Below are 13967 nucleotides of genomic sequence, written 5' to 3' on the forward strand. Positions count from 1 at the left end.
ACATATAAAGGGTGAGTGTCATGAGGATGGAGCCAGGCTCTTCTCGGTGACAACCAATGATAGGACAAGGGGTAATGGGTTCAAACTGGAACACAAAAGGTTCCACTTATATTTGAGAAGAAACTTCTTCATAGTGAGGGTGCCAGAGCACTGGAATAGGCTGCCCAGGGGGGTTGTGGAGTCTCCTGCTCTGGAGACATTCAAAAACCCATCTGGACGCCTTCCTGTGTAACCTCATCTAAGTGTTCCTGCTCCGGATGATCTTTTGAGGTCCCTTCCAATCCCTGACATTCTGTGATTCTGTGACCCTCCTCCAGAGAGACGCATCAAGCGAGACGCAGAAGTCTGTTCTCAACTCGGAGATGTTCAGGGCATGAGGACTTGGCCACCTCCAAGTCACTGAAGGCACAGGAGGTGATAGGATGCCATGGGTCAGGGTAGCGCATAGTATGTTTTCCCTCTCTGAACGTCTCTCTACCAGCACATCTCGGGTTCTTCAAAGGACAGAGTACTTTTTTACCTGCCTGTCCCTCACCAGGCACAACTTACTGCTGTCACTGGCAAAATACTCAGTTTGGGCTATTCTAACACTGACCAAAGCAACTAGCTGAGAGCGTGGGACAGGAGTTTTTCCTTTAGTTAATGGAAAAGCTATGAAGACTGGCAGGTTTCTGAGGCTCCTACAGAAGAGCTGGATTCAAATCAAGTGAAACCTGGCAAGGCTCCTCATCCAGTGATGACAGTACAGCAGCATTTAGAATGTTCTGCCAGGACCAGTCAGATGCTGATGGTAAAAGCAGGCTTTTGAAGGCCTATCTTAAAAGTCTGTAAAAAATAAAATAACCTTGCAATGTCTGTTGAATGTTTTGAAGGAGCTAAGAGTTGATCCTCAGTTAAAGCAAAGATAGTTTCTAAGTAAGACTGATTTTTCCAACTGCTTTCTTCTGCACAACCATTGCAAAAAGACATTGGAAAAAATGAGCACTTGCTTTTCCATTAGGTGAATGCCTCAAAGGTGAATTAAATTTGGGACCTCAGGGTCAGAGATTCTCAAATGACTTATCCTTCCCAGCTTTTTCCTGTTGTGGCAGGGACATAGCTTCGTATGCTCACTATGTTCAAGTCTGGGAAAAAGAAATCCTTTCCTCTGCTGATACTTAACAGACCCTTTACTGGTGATTTATCATTTATCCAGACATGCATGTAACCTTTATCAGCAGTCCTTTGTTTTAATGGTCTAACAATCTCTTGCAGTGAAATTTTTTTTCAAAAACATGATTTTTTTGGTTTCTCTTTGTTGGGTTCATACGTATGTTATGCTCTCAGACAATGATCTTTAAACTCTTGATTAAAATGGACGTGTTGTATCATCCTTTCACACTTATGAAAAGGAAGTTGTAGAGACATTCACCCAAAGGAGTGCTCTGTGGCACAACAGATCCCAAAACTCCTGTCTCTGAGAGTTACTACTCTGTAGTAACAACGAACGACAATAAAAATTAAACTCTGACACCAAAGGAACTTCAAAACCCATTGGTTTTGGAACCACCCTGCTTCTAAGTGCATCAACAAGTACAGAGTGTAAGGCAGCAGTTTGTATTGTTTTTGTCTGTTACAAAAACTTTGAGCTTTACTCATTCTTCTACTCTTATACAAAAAAAAACTGATGAAGAAGTAGCTCTGTAGGTCTTGTGCTTATAAAAATAGTCTGTCCTCTTAGTGCTGTATGTGGCAAAAGAGACAAAAAAGTGTTTCAAGTGCTCAAATGGGGAATCTGCTGGAAAGGGATGGCCTGAATAGAGAGACTTTTGTGATGCCAGGGAAACACAAGGTCAGGCTTAGTAAATTGGCAGGAATTATTTGAAGAGAACTAGTTTAAACTGAGAAGAGTGCATTTTTGTGTAATAGCACATTTCTGCTCACAATTGTAATGGCCAGAGGGAAGATAAGAAGGTTTTTTTTTTCGGGAGGGGTCTTCACGTTCTGGCTTAGTGGATGGGAAGGAAGGAAGTGAGGAGGGAACTCATCTATTGCGCATGTCTTGGTTCTAGGTGCCGAATACTTATCCTGATCCTTAAGTGGTGGGGGAGAGGGAAAAACAGAGCAATGCTTTGTGAACCTGATCTCAGAGGCTACATACATAAAAGCAAACTTACTAGTCTATTTGGCAGCGTGGTGATGAACAGTGAGCCCCTCTGGGGACTCTCCAGCCCTTACCCTTGGGAGGTAGATCTTCCTACAGCCAACTATTTAAGCAACAAGCATGGTGCACTCTGGCTTATGAGTGCAGGGGATACCCTGAAAGGACTGAGGAAAGAGTGATTCCACAAACAGACTTGGTCATCACGCAAAACCCAGGAGAAATGTGGAGAAAAGTTTGTAGTAATAGTAACTGCTTGTGCTACCAGAGAGAGACAGCAATAAGAAAGTGGCTACAGGAGGAGTCAGCATGTGAACTTCCCCTGCAGAAACATTGGCAATTCAACAAAACTCACCAAAAAAACCCACTGGATGCTCTTTCCTAAAGAGGAAAGCAAAAGTGATAGCTGAAATGCCTGTTCTCACCATTAAAAGTGCCTGTGTCCAAGAGCTGCTCCGAAGGCTCCTTGTAAGGCAGTTCAAAAAGGCAGTTTCCACTGCCGCATTCCTATAGGGAAACACTTTCTTAGAGCTCCTAAAAACAAATTTGTCAGAAAAAATTTACAGACTGAGTCCAGTTGACATCTCCTAGTAAAATCAGTTTGCCTAAAATGGGCTCCAAGATAAAAAAAAAAAAAAATCAGTCTTGCTTTGGACCCACACGCCTTTGAGTTGAGCCAGGGGTAGGAAGGCAGACACAAAAGTGTCTTCCCAGATGAGGCCATCAAAGAGTTTGGATGTTATCAAGCCAGGCCTGGTGTGACGTGGCTGACCCTCCCAAGGAAGGGTTTGGCCCTGGCCTGAGCAGAGAAGATAAAGAGATAAAGGGGAGGATAAACACCGAAGGAACTGCAAGGTCCCAGCTGGCTGGTGTGGGTGAGCACCACGGCAGATCTGGTGCATGGATGGAGGCCTCCAGCCATGGTGCGGAGCTGGGAGCAGAGGGACTAGGACTGCCCCTTCACCAAACCATAGCTGTGGGGGACTTTGTTCTGCTGGTGGAAGAAGATTAATGATCAGGGCTCCGTTCCTCCATCCACACCAGCGCTCAGCCCTTTTGTGGGACACACGTGCCACATTGTGATGAAAGTGTCATCTGCTAAATGTAACTTTGTGACTTGTTAAATGAAGGTTGTGGTCAGGGAGGCTCTTGTACCTGCAGCCTAAGCAAGTGACCCCATCATTTTGCAAAGTGTGCCAGTATGTCCTCGCTTTCTTCTTCTTCAGTGAAGACAGACCTTCACTTTTCAGGTGAGAAAGTGGGTACAAGTTCCTCTGCAGCCACACACAAAGTCTGCGCCCATCACCTATCACATGGGCAATAATTGTAGAATCATAGAATCATTTGGGTTGGAAGGGACCTTCAGAGGTGATCTAGTCCAACCCCCTGCAATGAGCAGGGACATCTTCAACTAGATCAGGTTGCTCAGAGCCCCGTCCAGCCTGGCCTGGAATGTCTCCAGGGATGGGGCATCTACCACCTCTCTGGGCAACCTGGGCCAGTGTTTCACCATCCTCATTGTAAAAAAATCTATTCTTTGTGTCTAGCCTGAATCTCCCCTTCTTCAATTTAAAACCATTACCCTTTGTCTTATCATAATAGGCCCTGCTAAAAAGTCTGTCCCCATCTTTCTTACAGGCCCCTTTTAAGTACTGAAATGCCACAATAAGGTCCCCCTGGAGCCTTCTGTTCTCCAGACTGAACAACCCCAACTCTCTCAGCCCAAAGCTGGAATTGCTAGAAACCGGCATTATTAGAAACTGGAAGCAGCAAAACATGGCCTCCCTGTTTGATCTTCCCTCAAACAGAGTCAGCAGGTGCATCTCTAAGTGGACAACAGGAGCTGTGCTTTCTATTTCACTGCATTCCTTTTCTCCTCATATTTTCAAGCTAAAAGCAGCTTTCATGAAAGCCCTCACAAGACACTGTCACTATCTCCTGTTTTGACAGCTGATAAGTTTTAGTGACAACATGCTCTCTTCTTTCCCTGCCCAACAGCTTTTGAATGAGTTGTTCCAGCCCGGAAGATGTTTGTTTAATGTTTGCTGTGGGCATTTCCAATGCTAATTGAGATTCACAGCACCAAGGTGGTGTTGACGGGATACAAGGTTGCAGGTGTATCTATTGCCTCACTGAGCACAGCTTTTTAGAATCAACTTCCTTCTGCTGGTGCTTGACACTAATTTGAAATTCACTTTCAGTGCCTGTTCTGTAGATGTTTGAAATTCACTGTTTTGTGAACCTTCTTTCTGGTTGCCTTCCTGGGTGCTATAAGATCATAGAATAGTTTGTGTTGGAAAGGACCTTCAAAGGTCATCTAGTCCAACCCCCTGCAATGAGCAGGGACATCTTCAACTAGATCAGGTTGCTCAGAGCCCCGTCCAGCCTGGCCTGGAATGTCTCCAGGGATGGGGCACCCACCATCTCTCTGGGCAACCTGGGACTGTGTTTTACCACCCACATAGTAAAAACTTGTTTCTCGTGTCTAGCCTGAATCTCCCCTCCTTTAGTTTAAACACCTTTGGGACTTGGTCAGCAAAAAGGAGCCGGCAGAAGAACTCACTGGCACTGTCAAACCTGTCATTCCCACTGGCTTATTAAGGGTACTCAAGGCACTGAAATGGCTAGAACAGGCAAAAGGTGTTTCTGATTATCAAGTGAAACAGGCAGGAGACAAAGGAAGAGGGGAAAACTAATATTAATGCAGCGAGAGGTGAGGAATCAACTCTGCTCTTCCAAACTGGTAACAGTGATTAATAGAGCTGTTAATTACCTGGAACAGCAGTGCGTGGGCAGAGCTGGCTGTTAGCAAAATATACAGCTAGCTTCATAAATACCAGGGAAGACCTGGGGGCTCTGGTGCTAACTGGGAAAACTAGATACCTAGCACAATGATGGGTGGAAATCCTTTTTGAGATGCACATGGAAAGGGATTATTTCAAAGTTTTCATTACATATAGACCTTATGTCCTAGACTAATTCAAGTCACTTTGACACAGGCATCATTGCATTTCATTGTGTTCAATAACCTGGCCTCACAAAAGAGAGAAAATCTGAGAACTGATGAAGTGTTGAGCTGCTTTATAAATTTATTGTACACACCGCTTGAAATACTGTAGAGCACGAATAACATGCCATTTCACAGCATACATGAAAAACAGCAAAGCAAACCAGAGACAAGAATGAGAAGGATTAGCAATACTCAAAACTTCTGCAGTCAGCTGTGAAAAAATGAGTATTGTTCAAGTTAAAGATGAGACTAAGAGGGGAAGATGTGACAGTCGCTGAGTTGTACAGCAGAGTCCATGCAGCTCTCATAGCAACACCAAAAGGGAAAACATCTGAAGGCATATTAAATACAAGGCAGTGGAGTTTATTGCACATGGTAACCACAGTCAAGAAACTGATAATGCTGAAATAGATAGTGAGAACACACATATTTAGTAAAATACATAACATAGCGCTTCAGAGTATAATTCAGTTAAGAAAGTTGGAGGGAGAAAATAAGAGCATGGCAACACTCAAAACACTCCAGAGTTGCCCACACCGATGTCTTTTGAAACTTTAGTAGCCACTGCTGAAAACAGGGGAAAAGGCAAAGTGCATCAAATGCTCTGCCTCAAGTGGGATGGTCCAGTAGAGTCAATCAAATGAGCATCACAGGATGATGCCAGGAATAACACCTGACCCTTTCTGGTGACCTCCTTGCCCAGAGACAGCACAGGTATGGTACAAATGCGATGAACAGAACACAAAGGAGAGCCTAAGTCCTTCCAGGATCACTAAAACCTGCTGAGTCTGGATCCTTTAAGGAAAAGCAACTTGTTTTCAGAGGCAGTAAGGCAGAGAGCCCTGGCTCGTTTTGGAAAGGCAGTTGCTGCTTTGCATTTAATCCTGATATTATTAATGATCTAAATACTCCGCCAGCTGGTGGGTATCTGGTGACCTGTGCATCTGACTCAGATCTCCATACAGCACCCGCTCCAAGCTGGCTCCAGCGCCAAAGCCATCTCCTTGTTGGAAACTTCCACAGAGGACCCAGCCAGAGAACAGACTGCTAGTTCTGCTGACTAAAAGAGAAGTTTCTTGTGAGCAGATTGGTACAGTGCTGGCTCCGTGCACTGTGCCTGCCTTCATACAGCCCTCACAGCCAGCCAGTGCCCTTGCCAGTACTCAGGTAGGGGCCCATCGGCAGCGGTGGCTGAGCTGGAAGACAGAGGTTTCCTTGAGTATGGTATGCAGTTCTGGGTGCCACAGTATGAAAAGGACAGAAAGCTACTGGAGAGTGTCCAGAGGAGGGTCATGACGTTGGTAAAGGGTTTGGAGGATAAGCCATATGAGGAGTAGCTAAGGTCACTTGATTTGTTCAGCCTGGAGAAGAGGAGACCAAGAGGAGACCACCTGGCGGCCGCAGCATCCTCACAAGGGGAGGAGATGAGGCAGGCGCTGATCTCTGCTCTCTGGTGACCAGTGACAGAACCCGAGGGAATAGCAGGAAGATGTGCCAGGGATGTTTAGGTTGGACATTAGGAAAAGATTCTTCCCCCAGAGGGTGGTGCAGCACTGGAACAGGCTCCCCAGGGAGGTGTCACGGCCCCAAGCCTGACAGTGTTCAAGAAGAGACTGGACAAGCCCTCAGACACATGGTGTGAACTGTGGGGTTGTCCTGTGCAGGGACAGGAGTTGGACTCGATGATCCTTGTGGGTCCCTTCCAAATCAGGACATTCTATGATTCAAAGAATCACAGAATGTTAGTGATTGGAAGGGACCTCAAAAGATCATCTAGCCCAATCCCCCTGCCAGAGCAGGAACACTTAGATGAGGTTACACAGGAATGTGTCCAGGAGGGTTTTGAATGTCTCCAGAGAAGGAGACTCCACATCCTCCCTGGACAGCCTGTTCCAGTGCTCTGGCACCCTCACTGAGAAGAAGTTACCTTTCATATTTAACTGCAACCTCCTGTGTTCCAGTTTGTACCCATTACCCCTTGTCTTATCATTGGTTGTCACTGAGAAGAGCCTGGCTTAATCCTCATGACACTCACCCTTTACATATTTATAAATATTAATAAGGTCACCCCTCGGTCTTCTCTTCTCCAAGCTAAAGAGACCCAGCTCCCTCAGCCTTTCCTCATAAGGGAGATGTTCCACTCCCTTAATCATCTTTGTTGCCCTACACTGGACTCTCTCCAGCAGTTCCCTGTCCTTCTTGAACTGAGGGGCCCAGAACTGGACACAATATTCCAGATGTGGTCTCACCAGGGCAGAGTAGAGGGGAAGGAGAAACTCTCTGGACCTACTGACCACCCCATTTCTAATACACCCCAGGATGCTATTGGCCATTTTGGCCACAAGGGCCCAGTGCTGCCTCATGGTCATCCTGCTGTCCACCAGGACCCCCGGGTCCCTTTCCCCTACACTGCTCTACAACAGGTTGTTCCCCAACTTATACTGCAACCTGGGGTTGTTCCTGCCCAGATGCAAGACTCTACACTTCCCCTTGTTATATTTCATTCAATTTTTCCCCACCCAACTCTCCAACCTGTCCAGGTCTCACCGGATGGCAGCACAGCCTTCTGGCGTGTCAGCCACTCCTCCCAGCTTGGTGTCATCAGCAAACTTGCTGATAGTACACTTTATTCCCTCATCTTAGTCACTGATGAATATATTGAATAGTACTGGTCCCAGCACCAGCCCTTGAGGGACTCCACTAGATACAGGCCTCCAACTGGACTCCGCCCCATTGACCACGACTCTCTGGCTTCTTCCCTTCAGCCAGTTCACAGTCCACCTCACTACCTGATCATCCAGACCACACTTCCTCAGTTTAGCTGCAAGGATGCTGTGGAAGACTATGTTAAATGCTTTACTGAAATCAGGATAAGCCACATCCACTGCCTTACCATCATCTATCCACCTGGTTATGTCCTCATAAAAGGCTATGAGGTTGGTTAATCATGACTTCCCCTTGGTGAAGCCATGTTGACTGCCTCTAATGACCCTCTTATTCTTGATATATCTTGATATGGCGCCAAGGATAAGCTGTTCCATCACTTTCCCAGGGACGGAGGTGAGGTTGACCTGTCTATAGTTACCCGGGTCCTCCTTCTTGCCCTTTTTGAAGACTGGAGTGACATTTGCTTTCCTCCAGTCCTCAGGTACCTCTTCCATTTCCCAAGACTTGGCAAAGGTGATGGAGAGTGGTCCAGCAATTACTTCAGCCAGCTCCCTCAACAGCCGTGGTTGCATCCCATCAGGACCCATGGATTTATGGATGTCCAGATTGCTTAATTGGTCCTTAACCCAGTCCTCATCAACTGAAGCAAACTCCTCCATTGTCTTGACTTCCTCTGGGGCCTCAGGGGTACAGGACTCCTCAGGACAGCTTCTGGCAGAGTCAACAGAGACGAAGAAGGCATTCAGTAATTCTGCCTTCTCTGTATCTTCTGTCGCCGAGGCACCCACCTCACTCATCAGTGGGCCTGCATTGCCTCTGGTGTTAGTTTTATTTGCCATGTATTTGAAAAAGCTTTTCCTGTTGTCCTTGACCCCTCTTGCAAGGTTTAATTCTAAGGAGGCCTTAGCTTTCCTAGTTGCCTCCCTGCATCCTCTGACAGCAGCCTTATATTCTTCCCAAGCGGCCAGCCCCTCCTTCCATGGTCTGTAAACTTTCCTCTTCCACTTCAGTTTGCCCAGCAGTTCCCTGTTTAACCATGCAGGTCTCCTGGCTTCCTTCCTTGACTTCCTATGTGTCAGGATGCTCTGATCTTGAGCCTGATAGAAACAGTCCCTGAACGCTAATCAACTATCTTGGGTCCCTTTACCTTCAAGTACCCTTTCCCACCAGATTTTCCCTAGCAATTGCTTGAAAAGGCCAAAGTTTGCCCTACTGGAGCCTGACACAAAGGCTGTGCCACTTGACGCTCTTCCATCTTGTTGCATTGTGAATAGCCCAAGATCCTGATGCCCCAGTAGCCACATCCCTGTTTGTGCATCCTGCCTGTGGTGTCTCCCTCCTGCTGCTGTGTTTCCCCAGGTGTCAGAGTCAGAGGAGAATGGGATCACAAAGCACATGCCCATGTAAAGAAAGGCACAGAAAAACAATGGCAAACCATTACATTACAGAGGCGTTTGGAGTCTCTGGGTCTGGTTTGCTAAAAAAAAAAAAAAAAAAAAAGGCCTATTTTTCAGTATAAGAAACCACCATGTAACATTGTCTGCATGAAGGGGAAGGGGGGAAGGTATGAGCTGTTTAGCACCATGGAAATCAGGTAGGATTTTCTGGGATGCAAATCCCTCCTCATAGATGGCTAAAGGTGATGGGAAACTGGTGACTGTCTCCTGTTAGCAACCTGTGTAAATCAAGAAAAAGCACAATAAAGTATTCTTAAAACTCTAACATCTAAAAATATTCAAATATTTGCACACATGAGACTAAAAAGCTCACTGCCAGCCCATTCTGTAAGCTGATCTCTGACAAGAGCAGCAAAATGCATTGAAGTTTTAAGTGAAGCTTCTTGGTAAAGAGGCTCTGTGCCTGGTTGGGACTTGCTCTAATGTATGCCATATGCAAAATGCAATGCTGACCTTGCGTGCCAAAAAAAAAGGCTCATTTGAACCTTGCATTATGAGGCTGTGCTTACAGGCAAATGAAGATGATTTTTCTAGATTGTTACTATTTGCTTTACCAGCTGTTCCTCAAAGCACTGGAGCAGATAATCTGAATGGTGTGGTAGCAGTTCTGTTGCATAATCATTGCTACTCAGTTGGCTGTGATTAACAGCAAGCAAGGATCAGCCTTGTTGTGTGAAGGTGGGCTGCCCATCATCTCAAATGTTCCTCTATGTGGCTGTGCAAGGTTGTGCAAGGGAGAAGGTCTTTATGGTGGGAGCAGAGAGTGGCGTATGGACCATGTATCTCTCTGGCTTGGCCTGTTCCCAGTGGCCCTACTGGTGCCAGATGGTGGGCAAATACAGTTAGATACAACTCTCTGTGCAGGAAAGGTGGCTTTGCAGTGAATTCCTGGTATCGGTAATTTAAGCATCACCAGCCTAAGTGATGCTGCAGGAGGACACTGGGTAGGATGGCAGCCGATGCCAACCAGCTGCATAGGGCAAAAGTGCCCCAGGGAAGTTCTTCAGCCCAAATGGTAAATCAGAGGCTGTTGCTGCCTCGGTTTTCACAACGAGGCTTCTTGAGTCCTTCAGTGTGTTTTGCTGGCAGAGGATGAGAAGGCAGTCAAGGAAGGCACCCTCATCCCACTTCAACACATGGCCAGAACAACCCCCAAATTTACCGTCTGTGAGCTGTGCATCCCCCTACAGCATGCAGATGCTGAGGTGCGGGGATGGAACTAGCGGTACCCAGCACTGTACAGCCTCATATGCAAGTCAGAATTAAGAGGAGGTGGTGTGACGGAGCCACCATGAAGCCACAGCTTTGCTGAATGCATTTATTTGAGTTCCCACCACATTCCACTTAATGCTGAACAAGATGGTGCATTAAAAATAGCACCCTGTATGGAAACAGGTGAAGCAGCAGGGTTTGCTGCACACAGTGCTTTTGCTCCCGCAAGGACGAGATTGTTGTATTCACTGTGCTGGTAGAAAAGCTGGGTTTAGCACAAACACCCTGACCTCCTCCCTTTGGACCCAATCTGTCTCCTTCCATTCCCATTTCCAAAATACTTTAAAAATATGCTTAAGAGGTCATTTTTCAAGAAGAGGAAATTAATTCTGAATGAAAAAAGCACACCATCACTTCTGCTATTCAAGCACAACAGGGTGACTCAACTACTGTTCCAGCAACTTGTGTAGTTAAAGTAAAGCCTAATTATTTCCTTCTGACTCTAGCTTTATGTCTTAGAGTTAAAACAGACAAAACGAGGTGCTTTTCAAGAGAGAACTTTGTGTTGCTGGAAAAATGTGCCTGGCAGTCTCCTCAAAATCCTCATCATTTTTATTACAACGTTCATGTTTGTTTTCACTTTCTCCTTTGTTAAACATTTTAGGCAGCTCAAATGAAGCCCTCACCACCAAGCCAGCCTTCTAGCAGTAATGACATAAATTACATCGTTCTCTTGGTCTCGCAGCACCCAGTTATTAAGTCAACCAAGGGAGCTTGGCAAATCTTTTCATACATGAGGCAGCTGCTTCCTTTCCCCCCTGCCTCTGCCCCCCACTCCCTTTTTTTGGCTTGCATGAGTGTGATGTGAAGCACCCAAATCCCTTTATCCAAGGTGTTCTGCACAGAGACACAGATCTTCCCGAAATACTCGGTGCCCATGTTGGGCATGGACTGGCTCTTGGTCCCAGCCCATCACAGCCCTTCAGGAGCACAAGCTCAGGCAATCAAACTGGTTTCACAGCACTACAACTACCTGAAAGGAGGTTGTAGTATGGAGGGTCATGGACTCCTCTCCCAAGTAACAAGAGACGGGATGAGAGGAAATGGCCTCGTGTTGCACCAGGGAAGGTTTAGATTAGATATTTGGAAAAACTTCTTGACGGAAAGGGTTGTCAGGCATTGAAACAGTCTGCCCAGGGAAGTGTTGGAGTCACCATACCTGGAGGTGTTTAAAAGACACATAGATGAGGTTCTTAGGGACATGGTTTAGTGCCAGCATTGGGTTAGTGGTTGGATTCGATGATCTTGAGGGTCTCTTCCAACCAAAATGATTCTATGATTCTACGATTCTTTGACTTTTGCAGATGCCTCCATCACCCAAGGGCAAATCTTGGCTCCTGACATTGGGGCACCTCATTCTCAGTGCAGCACAGCTCTAGGACTGGCTGTACTGGTGCTTGGACCACACTGCCAAGTGTCTATGTTTGCTTAAACAATCCTGAGCATTTCTTCATTTTCCACAGCATCTGCTGACAGCGTTTGGACTCGCGTTTGCTCAGCATGGTTATCTCCACAGGTCGGGCTACGCTGGCAAAGCCATCAGCTTGCAAAAGATGTAGCTGTGCATGTCAAAGGGCACCTATTTTCATCCTCAAATTGCCCTGCCATCAGTGGCAATTTTCATGCTGTGCGCAGTTATTTAATGACAATATTGCAGGCTAAAAGATTGTTAATTTACAATCAGTGCTGTTTAACATACACATGAAAACGGTAACACACCAGCCACATACTTCCCCTCAGGATGGATGTCTCCCAGCAGGACACGTGGCAGGTGGCCCTGGTTGGCACCCGGGGCAACAGCATGAGATCGCCAGTGCACAGGCCATTCCTGGCCATCCTTGTCCCCATGTGGCCTCAGGACAACCTACCTGATGGATGAACATGCCTGGGGACACCAACCTGCTCCTGGCTGACAACTTTCCCTGGTGCTGCCACTGCATCACTGCCAGGTGGCTGGGAAATAGATGGTTTGCACCCGTCATACGAAGCCCCATGCTCCCAGTCAGCATCACCTGGAGGGCATCATCTCCAGGCTCAGCAATGGAAATGAGGAACTGCGTGAGTGGTTTGGGCCTATTTGCAATAAAAAGTTAAATTCAAATCCCCAGCATATCTTTCTTCAGTAAGCTCTGACAAAAGCAGAGTGTCTTTTCTCTTGACAAACTTTTTTCTATACAACAGCAACCCAAATTAAAAGAACAGCACTTAAATGGAATTTGTTACTAGACAAACAAGGTTAAACAGGTTAAGTTGTGGAAATAAAAGTCTCTGTGTTCATTCTTGGAGCAAATAGATGTCTGAATGTCTGTAACAGGCATAAATGTTCCTGTGAGACATATTTGCTGGTACTGCAGTGCAGAGAGACACGCACTGCAACCCTTTGCCTCTGCAAGCAGAAACTCCTGTGCTCAGAAGGGAGGGAAATTTCAAGTTTGAGAAAGATGGTTTTGAAACAGAGATCAGAGGTGGTGGCAAGGGAAATGCACATTCCTTGTGGCTTAGCTGGACAAAAGGAGATGCAGCACTAAACCATTCTGCCCTGGCTAATGGAGAGAGAGAGAGGACCACACGTTTATACAGATCCCATCTCCATCCCAACACAATCTCTCTCCCCAGCTACTGAACAGCACAAGTAATAGAAAGGAAATAGTGAATATTTTCTGGCCACTGTCTCTACCACCCAACCATCATGCTGATCTGCCCCGAATGTGGCACGACATGCGGGGCACAAGAGGAGATGTTGCTGGTCTCCCTCCTGCTCTAGCACAAGAGCCATGGGGTGGGGAGTGTGGCCAGGCAGTGGTAGCTGCTCCAGCCCAAGGAATGATGAGGAAAGTGTGTATGTGAGGATAACCATTAGCTTTGGCTGGGTCTGTGATTGACCTTGCAGGAAAGCCTCTGCTTGTTTACAGAGTGCTTGGGTTTACAGGAACAGTCATTTGGAAAACCCTTGGAGATGATGAAGGTTTTACCAGTCATCAAAGGCAGGATTCAGCTCCAGATGGTGCACTCCAGAATTTATTTCTCTCACCTTCCAATGGACACTTAATTCTGGTCATTTAAATAGTTCTCCAGGCTCCATTAACCACAACAGGGGTATAGTCACCTACATTTAGATGTGCATATTTAGGTGACCAGCTGTTGAGGGGGAATCCCATTCCAGAATGTTCATTATTGCTCCTCGATGGGCAACCATAGAGGCAGCATCGTAAAGGATTGTGTGAGCACACCTTCTCCCTTTCAGCACAACTTCCCCAGGGATTTTAGCATAATGAAGGGATGCCACAGTGGCATGATGAGTGTTCACAAGTTTCGTGGTGGGGTTCCACTGTCATGGTGACAACCCCAGCAAATGAGAATAACAGTCAGCTACCAGGGGCTGTGACCACTCAAACAGCTCAATCTATGTCTGCAAAACGCT

The sequence above is a fragment of the Patagioenas fasciata genome, chromosome 1, assembly GCF_037038585.1.
Source record: "Patagioenas fasciata isolate bPatFas1 chromosome 1, bPatFas1.hap1, whole genome shotgun sequence".
NCBI lineage: Eukaryota > Metazoa > Chordata > Aves > Columbiformes > Columbidae > Patagioenas > Patagioenas fasciata.